The sequence below is a fragment of the Felis catus genome, chromosome B2, assembly GCF_018350175.1.
Source record: "Felis catus isolate Fca126 chromosome B2, F.catus_Fca126_mat1.0, whole genome shotgun sequence".
NCBI lineage: Eukaryota > Metazoa > Chordata > Mammalia > Carnivora > Felidae > Felis > Felis catus.
The window spans coordinates 113524471-113552292 of record NC_058372.1 but is presented as its reverse complement, the minus strand read 5'-3'; the positions used below and the strand labels follow the sequence as shown (position 1 = coordinate 113552292).

The 27822-nt window shown below is 35.2% G+C and overlaps 2 long non-coding RNA genes across 4 annotated transcripts in view; one reads left to right on the top strand and one right to left on the bottom strand.

The window, feature by feature from the left end:
* Nucleotides 1–27822, top strand: part of LOC111560520 — an 81040-nt gene that overhangs the window by 20680 nt on the left and 32538 nt on the right. For 2 of the 3 annotated variants that reach the window (XR_006598268.1, XR_006598267.1), the window contains exons 2-3: nucleotides 22672–22782; nucleotides 27273–27388. This is a non-coding gene — a long non-coding RNA (uncharacterized LOC111560520). The remainder of the gene's footprint in view (nucleotides 1–22671; nucleotides 22783–27272; nucleotides 27389–27822) is intronic. The other variant, XR_002742439.2, reaches the window with a different exon arrangement.
* Nucleotides 17374–27822, bottom strand: part of LOC109499885 — a 31546-nt gene continuing 21097 nt past the window's right edge. Inside the window, exons 3-4 of the long non-coding RNA XR_006598269.1 lie at nucleotides 22410–22558; nucleotides 17374–21421 (exon numbers count right to left, since the gene is read on the bottom strand). This is a non-coding gene — a long non-coding RNA (uncharacterized LOC109499885). The remainder of the gene's footprint in view (nucleotides 21422–22409; nucleotides 22559–27822) is intronic.

The window sequence follows — 27822 nt, the reverse complement described above, 5'->3', positions numbered from 1 at the left end:
TGGGGAAATTTGAATACTTTTTTTGATATATGATGATATTAAGGAAATAATGGGGGATTTTAAGTAGACACTAATTCCGTTTCTTAGAAGAATAAGCTGACTATACAAATCTTACATTAAAAAAATTTTTATCTTTTAGGCACCTAGGTGGCTCAGTCAGTTGAGCATCCAACTCTTGGTTTTGGCTCAGGTCAGGATCTCAGAGTTTGTAGGTTTGAGCCCCACATTGGGCTCCATGCTGACAGCACAGAGCCTCTCTTTCTCTCCCTCTCTCTCCACTCCTTTCTCTGTCTGTCTGTCTCTCTCTCAAAATAAATAAACTTTAAAAAATATCTAATCTTTAGTACTATGTAGTCACATTATTTAACTTATGAATATGGTAGCATGAAATTATAGTATAGAATCATGGTAACATTATATTACATTGATCAAAAAGAAATTTAGAAGCTCTATGGATGAAAATAAACAATTGAAATGCTAGAAAGTGTATCAAATGAGTTCTAGTCTAATAAATGATTGTTTGGCCCAAAACCTGTCATTTTGGGAATGTTCAGTCATGAAACTTTGAGTTCACTAATTAATCTATTCCATAAACATAACTAATCTTCTATTAAACTATTTTTATGTTTAAAGTAAGCTCTCTTTAGCTTGCATTTGAACCCATTTCCTTTATTTGGCCTTCTTAGAAATGGCCATTTCAAGACAGACTTGCTCTTTTTTATCATTGACCACCTGGTGGTTTTGAGAAATAGCTTCAGGGAACAGATATAAAGATTAAATGAGATAGTATTTAAAATGCTGGCAAGTGAAAAGTATGCACTAGTTATTATTTTCACATAAGAATTTTCATTGATAGCTGTATCATGCAGGACCCTTACTCATATGAAAAGTAATCCACTATAGCTAGCTTTAGAAGAAGGGTATTATTGAAAATAATAAAAGAGGTAGTTTATAGAATTTCTGAAAGAACAAAAATTGAGTTTAAATACTACAGAGCATCAAAGAGAAATGCTCAAAACTCTATCCTTGTGTACTCGTGACTGAAGGCCAAATTTCATCTTGCTATATAACAACTAAGACATGGGGACAGGTTGCCAGAAACTCCAGAAACTTGGATTCCAGTTTGCCTAAAATGAATCAAGTGCCTCCACTATCCGGATTGCCAACTGATCTAAACTCTTCAGCATAATCACCACCACTCACTTCTGCTTCCAGTTTTCAATGGCTGTATCTGCTTGGTGGAACCTAGGTCACAAGAACGCTTGCTGCAAAGGGATCTGAGAAATACTTAGCTTTAGCCTAGACTCTACCGCACAAAAGTTATGCTACATGGGAGTTATGCTGACTAGGTGAACCAAAATAAGTGTCTTCCATCACGTTCTAAAATACTTAAATTCAATCTATGTTTTCCCTCTTTAATAAAAGTCCTGCTGACTCCTCAAAGGGACATTTTTTTTTCCTGAATATCTTTATCTTTCCTGGGCTTCTCCAGTATTTCCAAATCCTCTCTTAAAATGTTATTAAGCTTGTCCTTTTCTACTATGTATAGTTAATGTCAAGTAGAGCAGAAGGATGACTTTTTTTTTTTTTTTCCAACGTTTATTTATTTTTGGGACAGAGAGAGACAGAGCATGAACGGGGGAGGGGCAGAGAGAGAGGGAGACACAGAATCGGAAACAGTCTCCAGGCTCTGAGCCATCAGCCCAGAGCCCGACGCGGGGCTCGAACTCCCGGACCACGAGATCGTGACCTGGCTGAAGTCGGACGCTCAACCGACTGCGCCACCCAGGCGCCCCAAGGATGACTTTTTAAAAAGGCATACATCTGCTACCTTTATGAAAATAAATTGATTTTGCAGATACATGTTTTAATTGTTTGATTTGATCTATTTTTTGTGTAGCCATCTATAGCATATTATATAAATATAAGTATGTATTTATTTAATTCATTTGGCTTTAGATTATCTTTTAAGCTCATTAAGAATGATAATTATCAGGGCGCCTGGGTGGCTCAGTCGGTTAAGCGGCCGACTTCGCTCAGGTCATGATATCGCGGTCCGTGAGTTTGAGCCCCGTGTCGGGCTTTGTGCTGACAGCTCAGAGCCTGGAGCCTGTTTCAGATTCTGTGGCTCCCTCTCTCTGACCCTCCCCCGTTCATGCTCTGTTTCTCTCTGTCTCAAAAATAAATAAACATTTAAAATAATTTTTTTTTTAAAGAAAGATAATTATCTTTTGAAAAGTATTTAGCATATGTTAGAAGCTACTTTTAAAAAGCGTAAAATAGCATATATATTACCAAATCATGTTTGGTAATAATAACCCCCAGGGGTGCCTGCATGGCTCAGTGGGTTAAGCATCTGACTCTTGATTTCAGCTCAGGTCACAATCTCACGGTTCATGAGTTCAAGCTCTGCATTGGGCTTTGCTCTTACAGTGCAGAGACTGCTTCTGTCTAAGATTCTCTGTCTCCCTCTCTCTGCCCCTCTCCCACTCTCTCTCAAAACAAACAAACATTAAAAAAATAATAGTAATAACCCCCCAATGACACTTTTGCTACAAAACAGGACAAGTTCCAAAATTCATAGTCTTTAAAATGGAAGGGTCACCATCTCTTCTCTTCTCAACACAGCGTTCATTGTTTATGGCTACTTCTGGAACTTAATGATTTATAACAAACTATATTTATTCATGTTCTCACCTCTAGATAGCATCCCTTTACTGAAGACCTTTTTCCTTTTTTCCAATAGCCATACATACACATGAAATCATTTAAATATAAGTAAACTCAATGAAGGGTGAAGGACTTTTGTCTTCTAGGGGAAGTGGGTTAAAAGTACATCAGCTCATCTAAGCTTGCCTACCAGATGTGACTTGACTTAAATATTTCATAATTCTGTTTGCAATCAAAATGGAAAAGGAAACAAATGGGCAAATATAATTTGTTGAGGCCTGTGAATTGAATAGAGAAGTGTGGAGAGATGAAGGTAGGGGTAAAGGAATTACTTGAAGGCAAAGATGAATCATTAGAATATGATTCAGAAGGTAATAAAGAGCAAATGGTTTAATGAAGCCAGAGGACCACCATGATCTTGGCTGTTGAATAAGAGGGAAGAAACAGAATGGTTAGAAATCTTTGGTTCATTGACCTAAAATGGATATATTTCAAAGTCCTTGTTTTTGATAAACTATAGGCTATCTTCAAATAGCTAAAATAACCAATCAATCTAGTACAAATATTCATGCACAGATCTTAGAGGTCAGATGTTACAAAAATAGTAATTGGTTGATGGGCTGAAATTTTTTTAACTAACATAATAAAGAAATAATAATTAAAACCAAGGGAGAGGGGGTGCCTGGGTGGCTCAGTCGGTTAAGTTTCTGACTTCAGCTCAGGTCATGATCTCACCCATTCATGGGTACAAGCCCCACGTTGGGCTCTGTGCTGACAGCTCAGAGCCTGGAGCCTGCTTCAGATTCTGTGTCTCCCTCTCTCTCTGCTCCTTCCCTGCTCGTGCTGTCTCTGTCTCTCAAAAATAAAATAAATGTTAAAAAAAAAAAATTTAAACCAAGGGAGAGAAGAAAACTACAAAACTATGAAGGTAGTCTTTGCCCCTAAGACCTCGCAGAGCCACCTAACAGATGATAACCAAGTTTGACAGACAGAGAGAGATTGGCAGTTTTCACGCTTACTTCTTGCTCAAGATTATTGGACCAATGTCAGAGACAATGACCAATCTCTTTCAAGTTGGCCCAGAGGGATCTGGCAAACAAAGTTCAAATCTCTGGAGACTATTTCCATCCTTACAATGAACTACAGGCCCTGCTTGTGTTTACCATATGGGTTTATTCTTAAGTCAATTAAAAGATAAGCAGTCTCAGAAAACATATGGTACATATTCCACAATACTTTAGAGAAACTATATGATGTATCTTCCATAGAATCTATAACTTAACAGAGAATTAAAATGTGCCTTAGAATCACACAAAACTTGCTAGTATCAGATTGTCCTTAAGCACAAATAGATATATTTATTTTGCCATTATTAACAGGAGAAAAATTGCAGACCATCCACTACAGTTGGAATTCTGCAATTTTTGTCCTTTTAAGACTAGCAAAGGGGCACCTGGGTGGCTCAGTCGGTTGAGCGTCTGACTTCGGCTCAGGTCATGATCTCACGGCTCATGAGTTCGAGCCCCGCATCGGGCTCTGTGCTGACAGCTCAGAGCCTAGAGCCTGCTTCTGCTTCTGTGTCTCCCTCTCTCTCTCTGCCCCTAACCCACTCGCATTCTGTCTCTGTCTCTCTCAAAAATAAATAAACATTAAAAAAAAAGACTAGCAAAAATATATTCTTTTGCTAGCCATAATATACTAAACGATGCACACTATTTTATACATAGTGTATAAGCCATATTCTCAATAGCATGCAATGCACTTTAACTACTTTTTGTCTATTATGCCCTAAAGAAACATATGAGATAATGATTCTATCAGTTTATATTGATACATTCTGTTTATTTGAAAGTATATCAGCATGAAAATCCTTTAATAATATTTCAATCATTCTTTAAATCCTAAATCACTTAAGCATGATTTAAAATTGTAATGTTTTCTTCTGAATATAATAAAACATCAGTTTATAACGTATATCTAGGTAGTATCTGGGGTATATCTATTGGAGAAAGTGTGTTTTGGCATCCAAAGAGGGTGACAAGATCCCTTTAATTTACATTGTAGAGCAACCATGCTATTTTACAGCAGGCAATTTTTTACTTTTCTCCTTGTCTTTATTTTTAGTCCCTGTGATGTTTTGTTCCCAGATGTAGGAATGTAACTGAACAGGGGCTGCTGCTAATTATTGAGCAAATATCCACATGACGTCCAGATGTTAATCTGTGATCATTTTTTTCTATCAGTAAATACATTTCTTTTTAGTCATGTTGAGATCAGATAAGACTCTTCCTACACTTTACCTTATTCATTTGGAGCCCTTACTTTATTTAGTCTTCAATCAGTTACATATCATTTACCTACACTCTTATGTGAATTTTATATCCAAATGAATTAACTTCATTTGTATTTCTTATTTTGTTAAAATAGCACAATCTGACTTAGATTTCCATAAGAGGAAACCTCTTAAGAAAGACATTTTATTTTCAGTTTATAAAATATATTGTTGAAGCTAAGCACAAAGAAAATGTCTGTAAAGAAAAAAATAAAGACTATATTTTGCTAGATGCTAACATCACATGTTTTCTTCCAGAGAAATGGTTATTAATAATAGAAGAACAATATAAAACCCTAAGTTAATTTTGGGAATTTTGAAAGTTTCTCTGGGTTGGAAGAAGGAAAAAAAAAACAGTCAATCTCTCAAAATGGATCAATATATATTCATTATATTTAAAAAATTTGCATATTTTAATTGAAAGTTATTTACTGAGTCTGTACTTCAGAGCAAGATAGCTGCCTAGGTAGATAAAATTACCACAATGTTTTCTAACACTAACTTTATATGGTAAAGTAACTTCACATGGTTCTGAATCCTCTAGAAATATTAGCATTACAAACTGAACACTCAGAACTAGAAAAATTGCATTTCAGTCTGTAACTCTCATATAGGAATAAAATGAGATTACAACAAAACCAAAATTGACAATTTTTAAAAGTCAATAAGCTTAAAACTGTTATTGTAACCACTATACAATTCCTTTTTTGATTTTTGGAAACACTGAAAACACTTTATTAAAGTATATTTCAGTTACTCAGTAAATACATAGTTCTTTTGTAGACAAAACTGGGTGAAAAAATCCAAGAGATACTGTAATTTCAAACCGTATGTTTGCTCAAACTGAGGTTATAATATTACAAAGTCTTCTCACCAACTAAGGAGCCAAAGAGGCTGCTCATTGTCTGATTTGGCTCAAGGGATGGGAGCCATGGCATTGGCCTTCAGCAGAGTTGGTGGGAAACCAATTTCAACTGGGTCATACTCAAAGTTTGAGCGTGATACTGATACATCTGATTGTTTTGTGTAAGACTTAATGGTATGGTAAGATTTATTTTGAGAGATATTTAAATTTAAACTAGCTTTACATTATTTAATTCTTTAACAACTTCTCTTGATTTTTCCATGCCAGGCAATTTTCAACATATTTGTACATGAAATTTTGATTAAAGGAAATGATCCATTCAGTGACCCAGAGAAAACTTTGGACATTAAAGAAAAAAGTCACTATCTACAGGTTTACCTATGGTGTCCCTAACGAATTAAAACCTTTCAATAACTCATATACAGGTTAACTGAATGTAGTTTACTAATTAGCAAGCCAAACACTATGAGCAAAAAAAGTTCAATATCCATTATAGACTTTTACATCATGTAACATTAGAACACACTAAATCTCCAATTATAAACTGTCATTTCATACATCTTAATGAATAACAATTATATGAATTAATCCATTAACCTGGGACTAGAAAGAAAGCAGGCCATGTGCCTAAAAGAAACTGGATGATATATCTACAAGTTCTATTTCTCTTTTTTTTCCTATTAATAAACTGGTATGTTTAATGGCAAGAAAAATCAATGGCAGCACATATCTAAGATGGCTTTTTTTTTTCATTTAGCCTAAAGGCATATGGAGAAAAGAGAAGTTATGATAAGATTTGACTAACCATGATGAGGTTTTAAACATTTTAAAGGAAAGTGAATTTTTATGAGGTCATAGATCTTTTGAAATATTTTCCAAAGTTGTCATCTTTGGTTCTGTGCTTCGTGTATCAGGAGCTCAAGTACCAATTTGCATCCCAATGTTATGGAAGTATTTGAAACATTCGATTTCCTTACAATGCCAAACAATGTCTAAATTTAGGGGGAAGCAGCATATCTGGGAGATGCTAGTAAGTAAAGCTGTGTTCACAGTCCTCACTGAAGATGGACCTCTAAAAGACACTATAATGTAGATTTCAATTATGTTTCAGTTAACAGAATCATAATCATTTGTTATTTTTTCTAGCTAGCACTAACAATCTGGAAACAAATTAACTTTGAGGGACTGAAACAAATCTTAGTAAAATTACCATTTCCCTGATTACTCAGTTTCACAGAACCATTGACTAAAAAGTCTTTTAAAAGTGATTAGTACACTTACCTGATTCCAGGCAGGATTATACCTAGATTACCTAGTAAATGTAGCTGGTAGGGGGGAAAAATACATAAAATACATCACATCAGTTATGATCATTTCTAGTTCCAAAGATTTTATTGTGGGGAAATACTTTGTATATAACATTATAGGCCTCCTTACCCATACTAACCCCAGAGCACTAAACTTTGGACAATAAGATTGGTTCTAAGATGAATCACTTGGTATACAGTCAATTACAGACCAAGCTTTTAATGACAGCACAATAACACTGAAACATTATTTTTATGGCAGAAAAAAAATGTAGTATTTATTTCCCCAAATTTTCTAGTATATTTGTTAGTACACTTTTTCAAGAACAGAAAACGAAGCACTTAAAGTATAAAGATTTATCTACACAAAGTGAAATATGAGCAACGTGGCCTTGTAGGAAGAGCACTGGTCCAAAGGTTTCCAGATGACTCTGACTAATGAGCCACAACACTTTAGGCAAGTGACTTGGCCTCTCGCTTACTATTTTTAAACAGAAACTTGGAATAATAATGTTCATCTGAGAAAATTAATTACATAAGTAATATGGATTGCAGGATTCATAAAAATGTCAAATCCACCTTTATATTTAATAGCAAAACATGGGCCTTAAATTAACTATCCAATTTCAACAACAGATATGGTATACTGAGAACTCACCAAGTCCTACTAATGCATCTAGAATTTTTCTCTCCAAATAAACAGATAAAAGATGGATGAACCCTAATGGAGCACCAGAAGGCAGGAAAACAAAAGGTATAAAAATCACAATGGCTGAGAGGTTAAACATTCTATTAGTAAAAAATGTTAGCTTAATATGAAAATATATAGATTTACGTTAAGAAGGTAAGAAAAATAACATACTTGTCACCTTTTACACTTTCATTAAAAAGTTTTATCAAATTTTTCCCTCTTCTGAAAGAGGTATTAAAAATAACATTTCCTGAGGTCAAATGAAAACCATTCAAAGGAGAGAAACTGATTCTTACTACACAGAAGTAAAGAAGTTAGGATGGCTTAAGACAAAAATGAAAGGACATTATGAAGAGGATGTTAACCAGTCATTCCACACCATGACAAGATGAAAGAATTTTAAAACATTAGCAGAAATACTTGTAAAACTTAGCAGGATAGGCCACAATTGGGATTATTGAGAATGTTTTATTATGTGGGCAGGCACTGAAACAGACTGAGAAGAGAGGGCATGCAATAAAGATCTTTAATAATGGAAAAGATAATTCATTCTGAATGGCTGGCCTCACCTTGCTTAAAGTCTAAGTACTTGACAATTGACCTTTGAGATCACTCCCAGCCCTTGTATTTTATAGTTTATTCTCAGGAAAAGAAAAGGACACTCTTAGATTGACTGTGATTTATGATTTCTTAATTTTAACATATCACATTTTGCCAACTTAATGGCAATATTTTAGAGGAAGATGAGAATTCTGTACTCAATAATGAGTTTAATGGCAGTCTACTCACTTTAGCCAGGGCCGTTTTGATACAGATTAGCTATAAAATGACTGAGTTTCTAAGTTAGTTTAATGTACACAATGAATACTAGTGGGTTTTCATTTCTAAAGGTAAGCATACTTGCAAATGTCTGGCCAGATATAATTAAGTCTGAAAAGCTGAAACATTTTAGCCAGTATTCAGAAGAAAAAATGTAATAGTATATTTCATTATTAAATGTTACATGCCCTATAAAATGCCACAAAAGAGACATTTCATTTTTGAAAGATTATTGGTTATATTTAAAATGACCTTCTAGACCATTAGGTAAATTTGTTTCCTTGGAGCACTGAAAGGGATACAGCCCTCATCATTTAACTGCTGATCTCTTGGTTCCCACATATTCCAGAACTAGAATTTGGCCTGCTGAGTTCTGGCAAGCCTTGTGTTGGTATCAAGCAAACTCCTTTCCAAAAAAGCGTTGGATAGCACTACCATAACTCCAGTTGTACTGAAATCCAAATGTGAATTTCCTGGAACACATATGGGAACACGCAGTCAACAGATTTCTGAAACTGCATTCCAGCACTTCGCTTTGCCTCTACAAGTGCTTGCCTATCTTGGAAGAGAATCTATTAAAATCTTTTTCAATGGGTTCAGAGAGAAAATATTGAAACTAAAATGGCCACTTCGCTAGTCAGCGTCAAAGTTTCATATCCTAAATTCCGTTTGAGGCTGGATGAATACACTATGATTATTCTGTGTATATGAGAGCGTACTCCCCAAATAACAAAAGATTAGAGTGGAATTGATAGAATTACAATCATCATCATTATCTTCTATGAAATTTTTTTTTAGTTCAGCCTTTTTGTCTTTCATAATCAGGACAAAGTTGAGTCTTAACACCCAAATTTGCTGTTTTGTGCTTTTGCTCAATAAGAGGTTTTGGTAAAGGCTGTTTTACATTGCATTTTCTTAAACTAACTGGTTAAAACATTGTTTTCCATATGTCTTAAACATTATTTTTACTTATTCATTTCCACCACCTTCTACCCCTTATTTCCAAAGCAATTCTCTTGTTCCCCATCTGAACAGGTTCTATACTCTTCAGATTTCAGGTGCTTAAAAAGAAATGATAAAGTTGAGGGAAAAATTCAGCTTCTTTCGGATGCATCATACCAATAGTCTGAGAAAGACTAACTTGTGAAATGCTTAGTCTGTTCTCCATAATTAACCACTGTGTTTCTGATGGGTGCAGAGAGTTTTCTAATCTGGATTTACTCAGCCCCTCGGGTAATCCTGGGCTTTTAAATTATAACAAATTGATTCTAGCACATATAGTAGGAAGAACAGAAGACAAGGGGAGTTAAATATGGAAATACCTTCTCTAAAATCTGAGGAACTACTTAATTTAGTAGAAATATTACCTTTTCCCAGAATATAACTTATATTAAAAGTAGGATCACATATTTTCCTAAATGGAAATTTTCATACATAATCTAAAAAATATAAATGAATTTTTAAAGACAATAGACTAGTATATAGGGTTGGTATTGATAGGGATGAGTTTCAAAGCAAAATTCAGAACTGATAGGCCTCTTCTGAGCAAGCTAGCCACATTTACACTAATCCAGGTCAGTGGGGACAAAGTCACCGTTTTCTCTCACCACTCCTAATCTCAAAGTTTTGTTTTGTTTTCTTTTGTTTAAAGTGTTTTACTCACAAGATGACCATCTGATAAAATGCCTCCTGGTCTGAAGTTGTAGGGAAAACTGTTCTTTTGATAGGAGGTTTGAACCATGTTTATGGCTGTGTAATGGAGAAAGAACCTGTCCCAGGTAGAGGCTTGCGGTGTGCACAGCTCGGATTCAGACAGCCCTGTGTCTAGATATGGAAGACATCAGGCAAGATGTTTATGTGAGAGGTAAAGGACCTCCTTGAACAGAGTCCATCCTAATGGATAAGAGCCAATTTTACAGACATGGCCCAATTAAAACAACTGAGTTAATCGGTGAGGTTGGTAGTTAAGTGTGATAGTGAATACAATAAGGAGTTAACTACTAGTCAAATTTATCTAACGTATGAGTTTTAGGGAACTAGAGACTACGAGACTATAAACTAGAAAATAAAACAAAACTAAAAAAGCTGTTTCTTAAAAAAAAGAAAACACTTCATAAAATGTTGAGGTTCAAGCCAATCCTTGAAGACATACTCATTGGAAACAAAATACTAAGACAACAGAAAGGCATACTCCCCAGTGACCTGGTAGCACTGTGGGGTACAGGATATCAGCTATCCCCCAGAAGTGTGGGAAATGGGATACATTGCATAGCTAACAGTGCCTGCAGTGGCAGCATACTCCAAGAACAATGGTGCTGGGGATGCAGGGGCTAGAGGCCACGGCTACCTGTGTGTAGGTTGAGAATGTGTTAAAGAACACACATATATTACCTAGCATAATTCCTAGCTTTCTAAGTAAGAAAGACGTTTAGTAGAGTCAGGTCTCAAAATAGCAGATGAAAGTGAAAGCCAAGGAAATATTGCTTCTTTCTAATAATCTATCTCCATACACCCTCCTCCAAGTTGCCTTGGGACAACATGGGTTATGTATTTATCATATATGTCAATTAGGATTAGAAAAAGTTCAGATTACAAGAACTCAGGAAAAATCTGATTCTTCGGCATTTCCAAGCAGAGCAAACATTTTTCTTAGACTCATAAAGATACGTTGATAAACTCACTAGCTTCATTTTGAAGCAAGGGATAAATCAGAAAATCGACTAAAATGCTATTAGCAGTAATCACTACTTTCTTCTTATTAAAATTCTTCCCAGGGGCGCCTGGGTGGCTCAGTCGGTTAAGCGTCCGACTTCAGCTCAGGTCACAATCTCGCGGTCCGTGAGTTCGAGCCCCGCATCCGGCTCTGGGCAGATGGCTCAGAGCCTGGAGCCTGTTTCCGATTCTGTGTCTCCCTCTCTCTCTGCCCCTCGCCCGTTCATGCTCTGTCTCTCTCTGTCTCAAAAATAAATAAACGTTAAAAAATAAATAAAATAAAATAACATTCTTCCCTTATTTCTATAAACCTGATTTTAGTCCTAAGTCTCCAGCCACCCCACGTTTTTCAACTTTTCCTGTTTCTGTTCACCTCTTAAGTGTCCATGTGCTCCAAAGCTTCATCTTTTATTCTCAGATCTTTCTCTATACTTTTTTGCTGGAAGATCTCACTCCAAGCAGTTTCACTTACAACTTGTATGATAGCAATTTTCTTACATAGTTGACACAGTTAAGAAACAAATCACTAAAAGTTTTCAAATCTCAGAGAAAAGGTGAGAATCGGAGATCTGGTGAGTAGAAGTAAAAGCAAAAGAAAGTTTATGTAGGGGAAAAAAGTATGTTTATAGCATAGCATCTACAATACCATTCAGATAACTGGGCTACTCAGAAGACACTTTACTTGAAAGTGTTAACAATCTTAACCCAGGAGAAGCATTTGTAGTCTTTTCACCAATATCATCCAGCCCAGGGTGTGTTTGGAGAAACGATCCCCAAATCTCATACATTTTGTTTAGCCAGGAAAAATCCTTGAAGGATGAGGGAATCTCAGCCATTGCTCTGTTTTATTTCACTGCTTCAATTGCACATCTTTTAAAAATGTGATCCAACATTAGCAGATTCATGAAAAAACAAAACAAAACACTGGGGTCAGAATATGTGGGAAATAAAAGAGAAAGTTAGTGTTCAATATGCCAAACCCAGGCCTCAGAGGAAGGTCCTCCTTCTAATCATCTGATGGGTTAGAAGATTATGTACTTTTAAGTTAACAGGTGTTTGTCTCATAAAATCCAAATATTATACTATTTAACAACCTCCTTGGCTATACTAAGGGTTCTTAGGATAAAATAGCAGAAAAACTCTCCTGTCCCTGAGGCAATGATTTCAGCTGGCTTGACTATGTCTGTGTGCATGTGTGTAGTCGGATAGTGGTAAGGGAGATACAGTGATGGCCTTTCTTGTTTTGTAAAACATTCACTAGATGAATGGAAAACATCAACTACACAGATCGCAGTACCTGGCCTCTCTCAGTACTCACTGTTCTGAAGATAGTTCAAACCCTTCCTAAAGCAGTAAGTATCACTGCCTCACCAGGACCTACAGTAAAGGAATCATAGACCAGTGTGCAAAACAACCTTCTGCCTACTCCATGTATTGTCTAGTAAAGATACTTGCAATAAACAGTGTAAATGTGTAAATTACACTGACATATGTCTTTTATATTTTATTTGACTGGGTCATTTTTTTTTGACTGGGTCATTTTTTAAGTAGTATTGTACTAAATTAACAGTTGAAATATATTCTAGACAAATCATCCTTTTCTATATTGAGCACAGGCTCTTCTCACTTAAGAGAGTTATAAAATGCCAAATTAATTTTTATTTATATCTCCCTCCATCATTTATTATAAATATAACTTTTTTTAAGATTTTTTAAAAATAATCTCTACACTCAACATGGGGCTTGAACTCACAAGCCCAAGATCAAGAGTCGCATGTTCTACTGGCTGAGCCACCCAGGTGCCCCTATAAATATAAATTTGATATGCACTGCACACTCGATATATTCAAGATATTGGGCTAACAAATCAACGATGGGAGGGGCACAGAGAGGAATAAGATGTGGCTTCTGCATGAAACAGCTCACAATCTATTCCAGATACAGACAGAAGATCACTAACCCTAAAACCAGGCATTCCATGACAACAGAAGCCACAGCATATGGTGAGAGAACAGACAATTGAGCTGATCTTAGAGTGCAAGAGTAAGTTTCTCTCATGGAAGGAAGGATATCGTAGGCAGAAGGGTAGGCATAGACAAAGTCATGCAGGTGTGAAGAAAACGTATCGAAATTAAAATGCTTCTGGTTTTCTTTCGCAGGACAAGCTGGGGGAATCAGTAGAGTGGCATTTTCAGGATTATTTGTTCTCCATGTACTCTTGGGGATTCTTAGGTCCTTATAGAAATTGTCTGACATGCAATAAACCCACAAAAGAAGAAATATAAATGATGACTAAATATATTTTAAATTCAACTTAATTGGATGATAAAGAAACACAAAATATTTATTTTTCACTTACCAAATTAAAAAAATAAATAATAATAATACTCTACCTGAATGGGTCAGTCAGTTGAACGTCTGACTCTTGGCTTCAGCTCAGGTCATGATCTCACTCACAGTTTGTGGAATCAAGCCCAGCAGCAGGGCAAGCTCATGCTTGCTCTCTCTCTCTCTCTCTCTCTCTCTCTCTCTCAAAATAAATAAACTTAAAAAAATAATAATAATACTTTGATTTGACAAGGATGTGCAGAAAGGACATTTTTATATATTTCTTGAGATATATGCTAAGGAAATCATCATTAACCTGCAAGAAATTATATTAACAAAGAGAGTCATCAGGATATTATTTAGTAAAGAAAAGTTTAGGGAAAAATTAAATGTCCAATAATGAGAAAAAGGTTAAATAAATTAGGACACAAAAAATAAAATATTGCGTAGTCATTAAATTTATTGAAGAATAGTTAACGAGAAGGATTTACTTGCATGCTTTATGTTAACTGAAAAAAATTATGTCTATGCATATAGAGACATAAATCTATGAGAATGCATACAAAAATAGTGCCATGCTATATCAGCGGTAGAAGATATAATAATGGTTTTTGTTTTCTTTTTCTGTCCATCTGCATTTTCAAAAATTTCTAAGATGAATATGCAATGATTTAATATAAAGAAAAATTATTTACCCAACTTTACAAAAAAACAGAAGCATAGTTGTTGGCTCTCTGAATGGAGAAAGAGCAAATTACCTTATGGTAGTGAGCATAATTGTCCTTCTGCCACTGAAATGAAACATTGGAAGAAGAGGGTTTTAGACTCTATTTTCATGAATAATAATCATTTCTTATAGTGTGAAGTTATTTCCCTCCCTCATGTTCCTAATTGCTCCGCTCAGCCATACATAACATACAGAATCTGCCCTTGGTCCTCCCTCAGAATTGAATAGACAACAAAGGAGTACTCCTTTCCAGTATTGCCTTCAACTAGACCATTCTGTTAGTGATATAAGGAAACATATTAACTCCTTAAAGTTGCTAGATGTGTATACTTAATACCATGAAAAAATACAGAATTATGTGTAACCAAATTAGGAAAAAATACTCAGTTCTATGACATTATTTATAAAATAGATTCAAACTCTTTGCATTTTTCCTCAGCATTTAACAAGCCTTGTAGTTTACTGATTACACAGGAGGTGTGGTCTCTTCCAGTGGGTTTAGCACTTAATTAGGAAATAAATGTCATGACATGTATGTGTCATTATGTAGGTATGTGAGAAAGCAAGTTTAACTCTGATAATCAAGGCCTTGTGGCCTTGATTATATTATTATAGAAATTATGCCTGGTTTTATAGTTTTGGTAAAACTTGATTTTCCTGAAGAATCTGAGGTTGACAAAAGATAAGCTTTTCTTTTGAGGTAAAACATTCATTTTGCTAGTTCAAAGCATTTGGTAAGTTTGTTAGGACAAAGGTGAGATATTGCTCATATGGTTATTTAAAAATTTCTATGCCCTTCCTTTCCTTAACATGATAGGGAATACAATAAAAAAAAAGTTTTCTTTTTGACTTTCAACAGTAAAAATATAAAGATAGTTTCATGGAAAATGAGCTTATAGATTAAAAAAAATCCATATATCATATGTACAGTCAGTTCTGCTGTAACACATACATATTCCTAAACATCCTCACTATGCAAAATTGTTGAACAAAAACACCGGGTTTATGGGGAAAATGGGCACATTAGTGGCACATTACTGAAAACTTTGTTAGTTACATACTTTAAAAAAGATGGAAGACACTTATATAGATTCTATGACAATGACAAGCAAAATCCCAGCAAGATTTTTTTGGATATCTACAAACTGATTCTAAAGTTTACATGGAGACACAAAAGTCTCAGTAGAGCCAACACAATATCAAAAGGGAGAAGAACAAAATTGGAGGATGGATACTACCCAATTTCCAAATTTATTATAAAGCTACAGTAACTAAGACTGTGGTGTTGGTGAAAGAATAGACAGATCAATGGGACAGAAAAGGCAAACCAGAAACAAACCTCCATATATAGAGTCAATTGATTAAAAAAATAAATAAATAACAACAACAACAACAACAACAACAATAATAATAATAATAATAATAAATAAAGGCAACAAAATGGAGCAAAAATAGCCTCTTCAACAAATGATATTGTTACCACTGGGCAACCACATGCAAAAAATGAATCTAGACACAGAGTTTAGACCCTTCACAAAAATTAGCCCAAAATGGATCATAGGCCTAAATATAAAATACAAAACTATAAAATTTCTAGAAGATAACATCGAAGAAAATCTAGATGACCTTGGGTTTAGTGATGCCTTTTAGATTTAGATACAAAATCAAAAACACAATACATAAAAGAAATAGTTGACAAACTGGGCCTCATTAAAATTAAAAACCTCTGTTCTGTGAAAGACAGTATCGAGAGAATTAGAAGATAAGCCACAGACTAGGAGAAAATACTTGCAAAAGACACATCTGATAAAGGACTTAGCCAAAATATAAAAAGAATTTTTTAAATTCAGCAATAAGAAAACAAACAACTGGATTTAAAAATGGGCCAAAATTTTAACAGTCACCTCTCCAAAGAAGATATATAGATAACAAATAAGAATTTAAAAAGATGCTCCCACGTGGTATTTCACAGGGAAATGAAAATTAAAACAGCAATGAGATACCATTATAAATCTATTAAAATGTCCTGAATCCGGGACACTGGCAATACCAAATGCCATCGAGGATGTGCAACAGCAGGAACTCTCATTCATTGCTAGTGGGAACACAAAATGGTACAGTCACTTTAGAAGACTAAAGAGTTTTGGTTTCTTGCAAAATTAAATACATTTATCATATGATCCAGCAATCACACTCCTTGGTATCTACCCAAAGGAGTAGAAAACTTGTGCCCACACAAAAACCTGCACACAGATGTTTAGAGGAGCTTTATTCATATTGCCAAAACATGGAAACAACCAAGATATCTTTCAGGAGGTGAGAGGATAGATACATACATACATACATACATACATACATACATACATACATTTTGTCTTGTACACCCAGACAATGGAATAATTATCTAGCTCTGAAAAGAAATAAGCTATCAAGCCATGAAAAGGCATGGAGGAAGTTGCATAATACAAATTGAAAGAGCCCAATCTGGGAAGGATAAATACTGTATGATTCCAACTATATCGCATTCTGGAAAAGACAAAACTATGGATACAATAAAAATATCAGTTTTGTTGGAGGGAGAGGAGGGAAAGATGAATAGGAAAAGTACAGAGGATTTTTAAGGCAGTAAAAATAGTAAAATATTATAATGATGGATATATGTCATTATACATTTGTCCAAACCCATTGAATGTGCAACACTAACAGCAAACCTTTAGGTAAGCTACAGACTTTTGGTGATTGTAATGTGTCAACATAGGTGCATGCTTGGTCAAAAAATGTACCATTTTGGGGGCACCTGGGTGGCTCAGACAGTTAAGCACCCAACTTTAGCTCAGGTCATGATCTCATGGTTTGTGAATTTGAGACTTGTTTCCCGTGAGCTTGAGCCCTGCTCTGGTGAGCTCGAGCCCAGCTCCAGGCTCTTTATTCTCTCTCCCTCTCTGTCTACCCCTCACTCACTTGTGCTCTTTCTCTTTCTCATAGAAAATCTTTGTACTGTCCTTTCAATTTTATTGTAAATAAAATTATTCTTAAAAATGAAGTAATTAAAAAAATAGAAACTTAATAAAAATAATAGCACTTGTTAAATGGTTAAAAATACACAATAATACAATTAATATGGAACTTTACTTTGAAAAAAATGAAGATTTCTTGTGGATGTGGACATATGAAAGATTGCACCTTGTGAGTTACTGTGGGGGAATGGTATGAAAATTATCCTGAATTGGACTTAAAATTATAAAAATAGATGTGGATGAATGTGGCTTATAACACACAGTAAACTGAGGTAGTTGGTAGATGTTTGAAATATCCACACGTGTACATTTTGTGTATTCCTATGTAGTTTTATTTGGTACCGTGCAATTTTCTGCATTCAAATAGTGTTTTTTGTAGACAAAATTGTGCATTAGCCAATGTCAAATTTACATTATGTTCAAATTGTCCCCTAATACATCAATCATTTTACAATAAATTCACACTCTCAAAACATTTGTGTATGGTTAATAAGATTGTGTGACAGATACTAGGTTGATTAAACTACCATGTAATTCCAACCTCCTATTTTTGCTTAACTATATTATAGAGGGTAAAAAATTAAAATGCAATTGAAGCTATAGGTGGCCATGTGACACAGTTCTTATTAATTACATACAAGCAAGAAGACAGTCTGATCACTGAGGCATAAACACTTGGGAGGTGGGCATAATGCCCCAGTTGATGATTACTCAGACAGAAGCCCTTACTAAAATCTTCCTCTCCTATGAAATCCCAACAGACCAAACCATTGGAAATGTGCACAGACGATAGATAGTACAGAATGCTGATGAATGGCTTTATCATCAGAAAAAGATATATTGAAATAAATCTGGTTGCAAATTATGTGACTTGTATATGAATGCTCAAAGAAGCTTTATCCACAATAATCAAACATGGAAACAATCCAAACATCCATCAATAGCTGAGTAGATAAACAAATTATGGTTTATCCAAACAATGGAAGACCACTCAGCAATTAAAAGGAATGGAAAATGATATCTGGAACAGCACAGACAAATCCCAGAAGCATGATTCTGAGTGAAAGGAATCAGACACGATATTTTGTTCTATATTAGTTCACTTATATGAAATTCTAGGAAACACAATCTCCTCTATAGAGATAAACTAGATCAGTGCCTACCTAGGGCTTGGGGAGAAGATGAATATGAGCTGAAAGGGGCAAAGGAGAACTTTTTTTGGTTAATGGAAATCTTCTAATTATTTGATTGTATCTTTTAAAAAAGCTCATCAAACTATACAATTAAAATATATGCTGTTAATTGCAAGTACATTTACTTCATTAAAGTTGATTTTTAAAAATATCAAACTATAGCCAAACTAACTGATATTCTTGGAACTCTTTGGCCAATGAGTCAAGCTCTGATTCTCATGATCCTATGTTCACAGTCTCCAGTGTTGCCAAAAAGGCAAAAAGTATGGATTATGTTCATATAAAGTTATTACAGCTCACCTTATGAATGTTTCTCCCCTAATTTTAGACACTATCTCACTTCAGTTCAACATGTCAAAGCACTACAAAGAACTCATAAATATACTCAGTCTTACTTCCCACAGGTTTAAGCTGTCTTTCTTTGACATTCTCCCAAGAAATTCCTAAGTGACCCCAAACTGGAGACTTCATTTTTTTGGAAAAGAAAAATGCTTTAAAGTTATATTTGAAAGGGCCTTGTCAGATATTTTTTACCTCATGCAAATCTGGTGTATAGGTTTTTGATTCATGTCTGCCTGCTAAAAAAAGACAACATACAGAATTATATGATGTACTCTCCCATTGTGAGATTTCAAACTGAGAATTTTTAGGAATCTTACAAAAACAAATAACTTTCAGGAGGGTGTAGTACCCACCAAAGGCCTAGGACCAAGTAGACATCTGCAGGAAAGAACAGCTTCCGTCCAAGACCCACCAATTAAGATTCAAGTGATCACAACCACAGATCATCATATTTAATTTGTTTGTTTTTTCCCACCACCATTTTTCTTGTTTGTTGTTTATTCTTCCCTTTTTGCCAGTTTAAAGTTCTGAAATGTTAACGGAACTAACATCTAATCATGATATCTGTAATAGATTAACATGTAACTATGATATTTATGAAGTCCCTATCTTTAATGTTGATTTTTGCATCCTTAGCCACTCCTTGGTTTCATTATATGTTTTACCCATATCAGTAGCAAATTGTAGACAGGTTATGAACTTATACTAAGGAGTGATTAAGGATACAAATTTATTCATGTATTATAATAAACTAATATTGAAGCTGGATGGCACTCCTTTATTACCAATTCCTTGTAATACATAAGATAATTTCTTGGGAATTTGTACTAAGTTACACTGTAGAGAAAAAAACCCACATCAGTAAAATAATATTAATAATAATAATAATAATAAATATTAAAAATAATTATTAAAAATAATAATGAGGAGGAGAAGGGGAAGAAGGGGAAGGAGTAGGGGTAGGAGAAGGGGAAGAAGAAAAGAAAAAATATAAATCTAAAGCCTTCTTTCATATTAGACCTTTATATAGGGGGGCTTTGTCACCAACAAAATTTGATAATTTTTTTGAGAACTGCTTTGGTAACCAAACTCTCACAGAAACAAGACTGGGAAATAACTAAGGAAGATTGGGTACATATGTGGTGGCTATCTCACTTTTACAGACTTTACAAATAAGGTCATTATTTAGACTCAACATCAAGCTCTTTTGCTTTACATCTACTTGATAATCTCACTAATGAAAAAGGGATGGTCTGGTGCAGTACTACTGTTATTATATGGTAATAAAACATTACAATATTCTGAAAATTTCACAAAGGTATTTTGGCTAAAAGGAGATCATGGCCCTTAATGACTAATGATAAAAAAATATCCAGTCAAAAGCCTATTGGCTACTGCTCTTAAATCAGGTAAGGATTTGTTGTATCAGTAAACTGATGCTTGACTTCAGGATAAAGCCCAGTTTGGCTCCTGGGTCTTCTCAAGAGAGAGTAAAAGGGGAAAAAAGAGAAGGGAGAGAGAGAACATTAAAAAATTTAACTATGGATGGAAAAGGTGTGCCTCAATTGTAATCCAAAATGTTAGGACTGCTCTCTTCCATCCCACATCTCTTATTTTCATTCTGTGTGGAAAACTCCAAGAGCGAGGAGAATTCTACATGCTACGAGAACTGCAGAAGAACTATACAATGTTTATAAGTCATAAAACGCTTTGCCCAAGATGTTCATGAAGTTGAACAAGCAGTAGTTCAAAATACAGCTAATTTAGTTATAATACTGACCATTCAAGGGTGGACATCTATTGTCATATCCCAAAAGTCTCTCTGCAATCTTTAATATTACTAAGCAGACCCAGGAAGTAAACAAGAAATTTATGAAATTAAGTAATTTGGCCATTCTTTTATATCAGGTGTTGCTGGCACTAGGAATTAGGAATGAGATCTACTCTCTTGATGTAATTAGGGTTCTAGGGTCCAGGCTTAAAACAGGTCTACACACTTGATCATGATCTTTCTTTAAGTATTTGCTCTTTTTACAGACCTCAAATAAACTTTAGAGTCATAAATATTGTTGTACCGCCACCATCTAGTCAAATGATCCAATAAATGATCACCCAACAAAAGAATAAGAAAACAACTCCCCTGAAAATTCAATACATAAACCAACGCCTCAAACAGTATTCTAAATTTGGATCAGTCATGTCTTCAGATGGCAGTGGTCTATCTTCCAGCTCAAGCTGAAGAATTACCACAACGTGAGGAACTAAGAATCGAGCCTACCTGTGTGGTCTTAGTTCCCTTCCCACAAATTATTTTATGTTCTCATAGGTACATATACTCACGTGTCCTAGTCAATCCTTCAAACATGTTTGAGAATTGTGGGAAAGGATCCCATACTTGTTCTATGAAGCTCTGAATGCCTAGGTCAAGTGGAGAAAAAATGAGAAGTAATCTAGTATATTCTACTAGCTGAATAAAAAGTCTAACTGGTCCAAAATATCACACAGACTTTTACAGCCACATATTCAAATATATCATGATTGACTCAGTCCCCTTGCCCTTCTAAAATTATTAATTAAATGAAACTCAGTTTATTTCTGTGGAGTCATCAGCATCAATTTCACAAAACAGCGTATTTATTTTGAAAGGGTATCAAAATTTGTACAATATTTTTCATAGCCTTTTGGTGAAAGTTTTTGAGACTGAACAGATGTTGTAGGCTAAGAACGTAGGTTCTATATATTATTCACCATACTGTAAAAAGTTTGAAAAAAAAAACACAAAGAACCCAAAGGAATTTTCTTACGATACAATTTCTTCCAAAAGTTAGGCAAAAACTTTAATGTAATATTATTTTATAGAACCTAATTTATCATTTAAGATAAACAACTTAAAATACATACTTCTTCAAGGTTATAAAAAATACACTTGCCTTTTACTCATAGCAATGTTTTATCAATATCTACCATGTTTCCTTACTTGGAAAATGCTACATTCCTAACAGATAGTATTTCATGTTCCACATCATCACCACCCACCACCCACCCCATCCTTTACCATTGCAGACATTTTCCTATTGTTAATTTTTATGTAAAGCACAGATTTATGTAAATAAAAGATGACTTTGATATGGTTCTCTCATTAAAATTATCTAGAACAGGGGCGCCTGGGTGGCTCAGTCGGTTAAGCGTCCGACTTCGGCTCAGGTCATGATCTCGCAGTCTGTGAGTTCGAGCCCCACGTTGGGCTCTGTGCTGACAGCTCAGAGCCTGGAGCCTGCTTCGGATTCTGTGTCTTCCTCTCTCTCTGACCCTCCCCTGTTCATGCTCTGTCTCTCTCTGTCTCAAAAATAAATAAACGTTTAAAAAAATTATCTAGAACATTTGTCTGTGGATCTTAGGGTCTTACCTGAAAGTCTTTCTATAGGATATTTATTAACACATTTGTATCAAGCTGCTCATTCCTGCACACCCAAGAAGGATTCCACGAAGGGTCACACTGGACATTAATATGGCACTTTTTATCAGGTATCAAATTTTCCCATATCCTTTCCGTTTCTGTATAGAATGGAATAAATGTAGAAGAGGTGGGAAAAAGGTCATTTTCAAAAACAAAACAGATTGGAAAGATAATGATTATATTATAATGACTCATTTTCCTTTATTTCCAGCTTAGAGAGATCTTCCTATACTTAAAGATGTACTCAGAGATGAAAGAAATTTCTACAGCCACTAGATGTCATTATGATGTCTCTCAAATATTGGTGGACAACATATATCTGGTAAAGTTAAAAAGAAAGTTTCATACATTTTTTTCTGAAGGAGAAAACATATGAAATGTTGTCATTATCTTGGAAATAATGATAAAATACTACCTTCATCAGGGAAAGGCTAAAGGTCCTACTATCTGCTGAGAAGGATTCTCCAAACCTTGGAGAAACAATAGTGGTTATTTGACATCATTCTAGTTTTGCTACTTGAGAAGATGCTGTTCATTCTACATATATGTTTTAATTCTGAAATATTCAGCTGCTACTATTGTTACTTACCCAACTTTAATTGGGAGGAAACAACAGGTGTGTAAAAGCTGAGGATAAATTCAGGTGAGGAGGAAAAGGGAGAAAGATAAAGAGGTTCTTATCTCATAGTCCCTAGTTTCTCTGTGAGTTACAGAGAAGGCAAGGTATATTTTTTAGAGTGATGGAAGAAATGGCGTGTAGTTGATTGCTGAAGAGAGATGAAGTTCTGACATATCTTTTGTAGGTAATAGAAGAGTATTATGGACTATATTACATGTAAGGAGATGCCTAAAATTCATACATTGAAGCCCTAACCTCCAGTGTGACTGTATTTGGAGATGGGGCCCTTGAAGAGGTAAATGAAAATAAATGAGGTCATATGGGTGGGGCCCTAATCCAATAGGACTAGTGTCCTTAAAAGAAGAGGGAGAAACACCAGGGACATGTGTGCATAGGGAAAAGGGCATATAAGGACCCCATGAGAAAGTGGCCCTCAGCAAGCCAAGGAGAGAGGCCTCAGAAGAAAACAAATCAGCCTTCAGATTGTGAGAAAACAAATTTCTGTTGTTTAAGCCACCCAGTCTGGTATTTTATCACCACAGCCCCAGAAGACTAATACAAAGAGGTATATAGCTAGATAAAAATAGTAGGATTACTTGTGGAGTTAACATTAGAAAACATAATTTGTAATAATGCTATGGCAGTGACCTTCTCAATATTTATTCTCCTCTTCCTTACTAGCAAAATATGAGTTCATTGAGAGCAACAGTGTGCTGGATAATACATATGCTGGATACATACATATATATATGCTGGATACATATTGCTTTCCTAATATAGGCACGGCTACTTTTCTCTTTGGTACTTCCTTTCTTTTGTCCTGCCTGATTTTTGAATGTGAGGCTGAAGAAGACAAAATGCTTTTGGACTTGAAGCAATAATGAGATAATGATGGGAAGTAAAGCCAAATTATAAGGATAGCAGAGCAGAAAGATAGAAGGAGCTCAGAATACTAATGACATAGCAGAACTACTCTACCAGCCCTGGACTGTCAACCTCTGAATTTATTGCTCTTATTAAAACAATAAATACCTTATTCAATTAGCTGCTGTACTTAAGTATCTGTTAAATGCATTCAAGTGCTATCTTAGACAGACAGAGATGCCAATTTTGTAAACAGATTTACCCAAGACTAAAGTTTTGCTAGGTGTTATAATGCAGTAAATCTAAGGAATAAATAAGTTGAATCAATCGACCAGACTGATAGAAGTTCAATCTAGATTATATGGCATAGAGACATAGAGAAGAAAGTGTATAAGAAAGGCCTAGTTTAATTGGGAAAATTAGAAAGAAAAAGGCGGTCTTTAAAAAGTTGGGGAATGGATGTGGAGAGAATAAGTAAATGAAATGACCAGAAAAATAAAAGTGGTGATCAGAGTGATATTGGTGGTTGCCAGAGGAGAAGTGGGTGGGGACTGGGTGAAAATGGGTGAAATAGATAAAGGGGATTAAGAGTCCACTTATCTTGATGAGCACTGAGAAATGTATAGAATTATTAAATCATTATATTGTATATCTGAAACTAATATAACACTGTACATTAATTATACTTGAGAAAGATTTCATAATAGAATAGTTGCAGAAAGCAAAAATTTTCACAATCTAGCCGTTGGTACTAGTGGCTGAAATAGAAGAAAGTAAAGCTCTCTAGTAGTGAAATCAAGGATGTTGTCATCCACACAATGATGACAGGCAGGAAAAATAGCTGGATATGAATTAAAAAGGAAGATTACAAGCTTCTGAAATCCGTAATGTTATCTGTAATGAAATCTGTAAATGTTATCAATAGATGACAATGTAGAAGCATAGAAGTCAGTATACCTGTATCACATGAATTTTAAGAAGATGAACTTTTATAGGATAAAAGAGCAACAAGTAGCTAAGAATATATATTTTCTTCCCAATCTCTTGGTATTTGGAAGTAGCTTCCACTTATCTTCACAATTCTCTTTTAAGCAGATACTTGTTAAGTGTTTGTTAAATGAATAAAGAACCATTACCTTCTCAATCCTAACCTCTTCCAGTCCCCCACACAGAAGTCCTCTGGATAATAGGAAGTAGCTAATGATACATTCCTAAATTCCTATTTTCTTAAGAAAGAGAGGAGCCTACCATTTTAGAAGGACTTAAGACTGAAAAAAATGAATCTGGGCTTCAGCCATGGTGATGTGACCCTATTTTAATGCATTTTTCACTGATTAAGCATCTTTACCTTTGAAGGACCTATTTGACTGGGGTGTTCTTTCCTTCAATAGAAATAATTGTACTTCCCAGTTAGGCCTTGAAATGGAATTTCCTTCAAAGCTCCTTCCTGATGAGGACCTAGGTTTCCAGGGTGACCATTTCTCTCTCTCTCCCTCCCTCTCTCTCTCTCTCTCTCTCTCTCTCTCTCTTTAAAGAGAGAGAGTGAGTGGGGTGCTTGAGTGGCTCAGTAGGTTGAGTGTCCAACTTCGGCTCAGGTCATGATCTCAGGGTCTGTGAGTTCAAGCCCCGCGTCGGGCTCTGTGCCGACAGCTCAGAGCCTGGAGCCTGTTTCGGATTCTGTGTCTCCCTCTCTCTCTGCCCCTCCCCGCTCATTCTCTCTCTCTCTCTCTCTCTCTCTCTCTCTCTCTCTGTCAAAAATAAATAAACATTTTTAAAAATTTAAAAAAGAGAGAGAGAGAGAGAGAGAGTGAGTATGAGACGGGGGATGGGGCAGAGGGAGAGAGAGAATGTCAAGCAGGCTCCATGCTCAGGGGCTCAATCCCACAACCCTGGGGTCATGACCTGAGCTGAAATCAAGAGTCAGACATTCAACCAACTGAGCCACTCAAGCACCTCCAGGGTGACCATTTCTAAAGTCAATTTCCTCTTTTTTAACTGACCCTTCAGTGAATCTTTGCAGATGATTTGGTCTACATTTTGCAACCCTACCACCAACCAACAGTTTTAATTTTCAGTCGCTATGCTACATGGGGCTACCTAACACATCCTTTTAACCCTATATATAAAGTTTATCTTTAGTAACTACTATTTCTCCCTTGAAATGTTGCTAAAGTACCAGATGCAAAGATCTGTACTATTTGCTTACTGTTTGCTTATCTGTCTGCTTATCCTACTTTACTGAATCCTACATAATCAAGTTTCAACCTACCTCTCCCATCTCTATTCATACCACTTTCCTAGTAGGTAACTAAGGCCCAGCACACTGGCCTTCTTTATTTTCTTTGACAGCCAAACTTGCTTCTAGCTCTTTTACCTAGTCTAGGCTAGTGTTCTATGACTTGATCTTCCCAGGTTTGATTCCTTTTTATCACGAGGATCTCAGCTCAACTAACCCTGTTCAGAGACTTTCCTGATCACCTAAAGGAGCAAGTCAGCCACTTTTTAATAGCACCATGAGGTTTAGATCTCTGTATCTCATTTATCACTACCTGTGGTGGGCTATGATTACCCTTCAAAAATGTTACCATCCTCATCCCCAAACCTGTGAATATGTTACCTTACAAGGCAAAAGAGACTCTACCTATGATTAAGAATAAGATGAGATTAAATTAAGAGATAGGGAGATTACCCTGGACTAAACAGGTGGGCCCAACACAATCACAAGAATCCTACAAGAGAGAAGCAGGAAGTTTAGGGTAAGAGATAGGAGATATTATGATGGGAGCAGAAGTTAAAGTGTTACATTTTTGAAGATGGAGAAGGAGTCACAAGCCAAAGAATACAGGAGATATAGAGAAGCAGGAAAGGCTAAGGTATAGATTCTTTCCTAGATACCCCAGAGGAAACACAACATAGCTGGTACCTTGATTTCAGCTCAAGGAAATCCATTTCAGACTTCTGACTTCTATAACTACAAGACAGTAAGTTTGTGTTGTTCTAAGTCACTAAGTTTGTGGTCATTTGATATACTGGCAATTGAAAACTAATACCCTGGGTTTTTTCTTGTTTTATTCCTTTGTTATTTGTTTATCATCTGTCTCCACTTTTTAGAATGTAAACCCTATAAGGACAAGAGCCCCATTATATATATATATATATATATATATATATATATATATATATATATATATATATATATATATTCCTGATCTGAGAGCAGTGTCTGGAATACAGGAAGAATTCATTAAAATTGAATTGAGTGAATAGTTGCTTTTTTGGTATACAAAAACTTGCAATTTGTGTACAAAAAAAATTTTTTCTTTCTCTAGATGTAAAAACTATGCTTTCTAACTGTGAAAGGAAAAAAAAATCTTTAGCAGAGGTAAAAGTGCATTGGCCATTCTAATCTCAATACCAGAGGACTCATACTTAAGAGCTTCCTATGGTAAGAATATGTTCCTTCTCATCCTGATTCAGCTTTCTTATAAAAAGGATGTCATCTACCTTGATATTTGTAATCCTTTGAAGGCACATGCTGTTGGATTTTGATTCAAGTCTTCAGATCTCCATGTAATTTATTAACTAAAGAGTTGACATATTTATCTTTAGAGCTATGAAGAGTGGTGGAACTACCATCATCTTAACTGGAATTGAAAACATTTTTCCCCATACGTGATTTTTCTAAGGATATATCTATATGTGAAAATTTCCTGGAAATACTGATTTTAAAATATGTTTCAACATTTCTGTTTCAGCATATATGTATAGGGACAATTTTGCTTCTATATTTGGGCTAATAGATTTATAGACTAACACACCACTTATGAACACCATTTATGGATTCATGAAATGAATCCTATTTATGAGATGGATTCATTA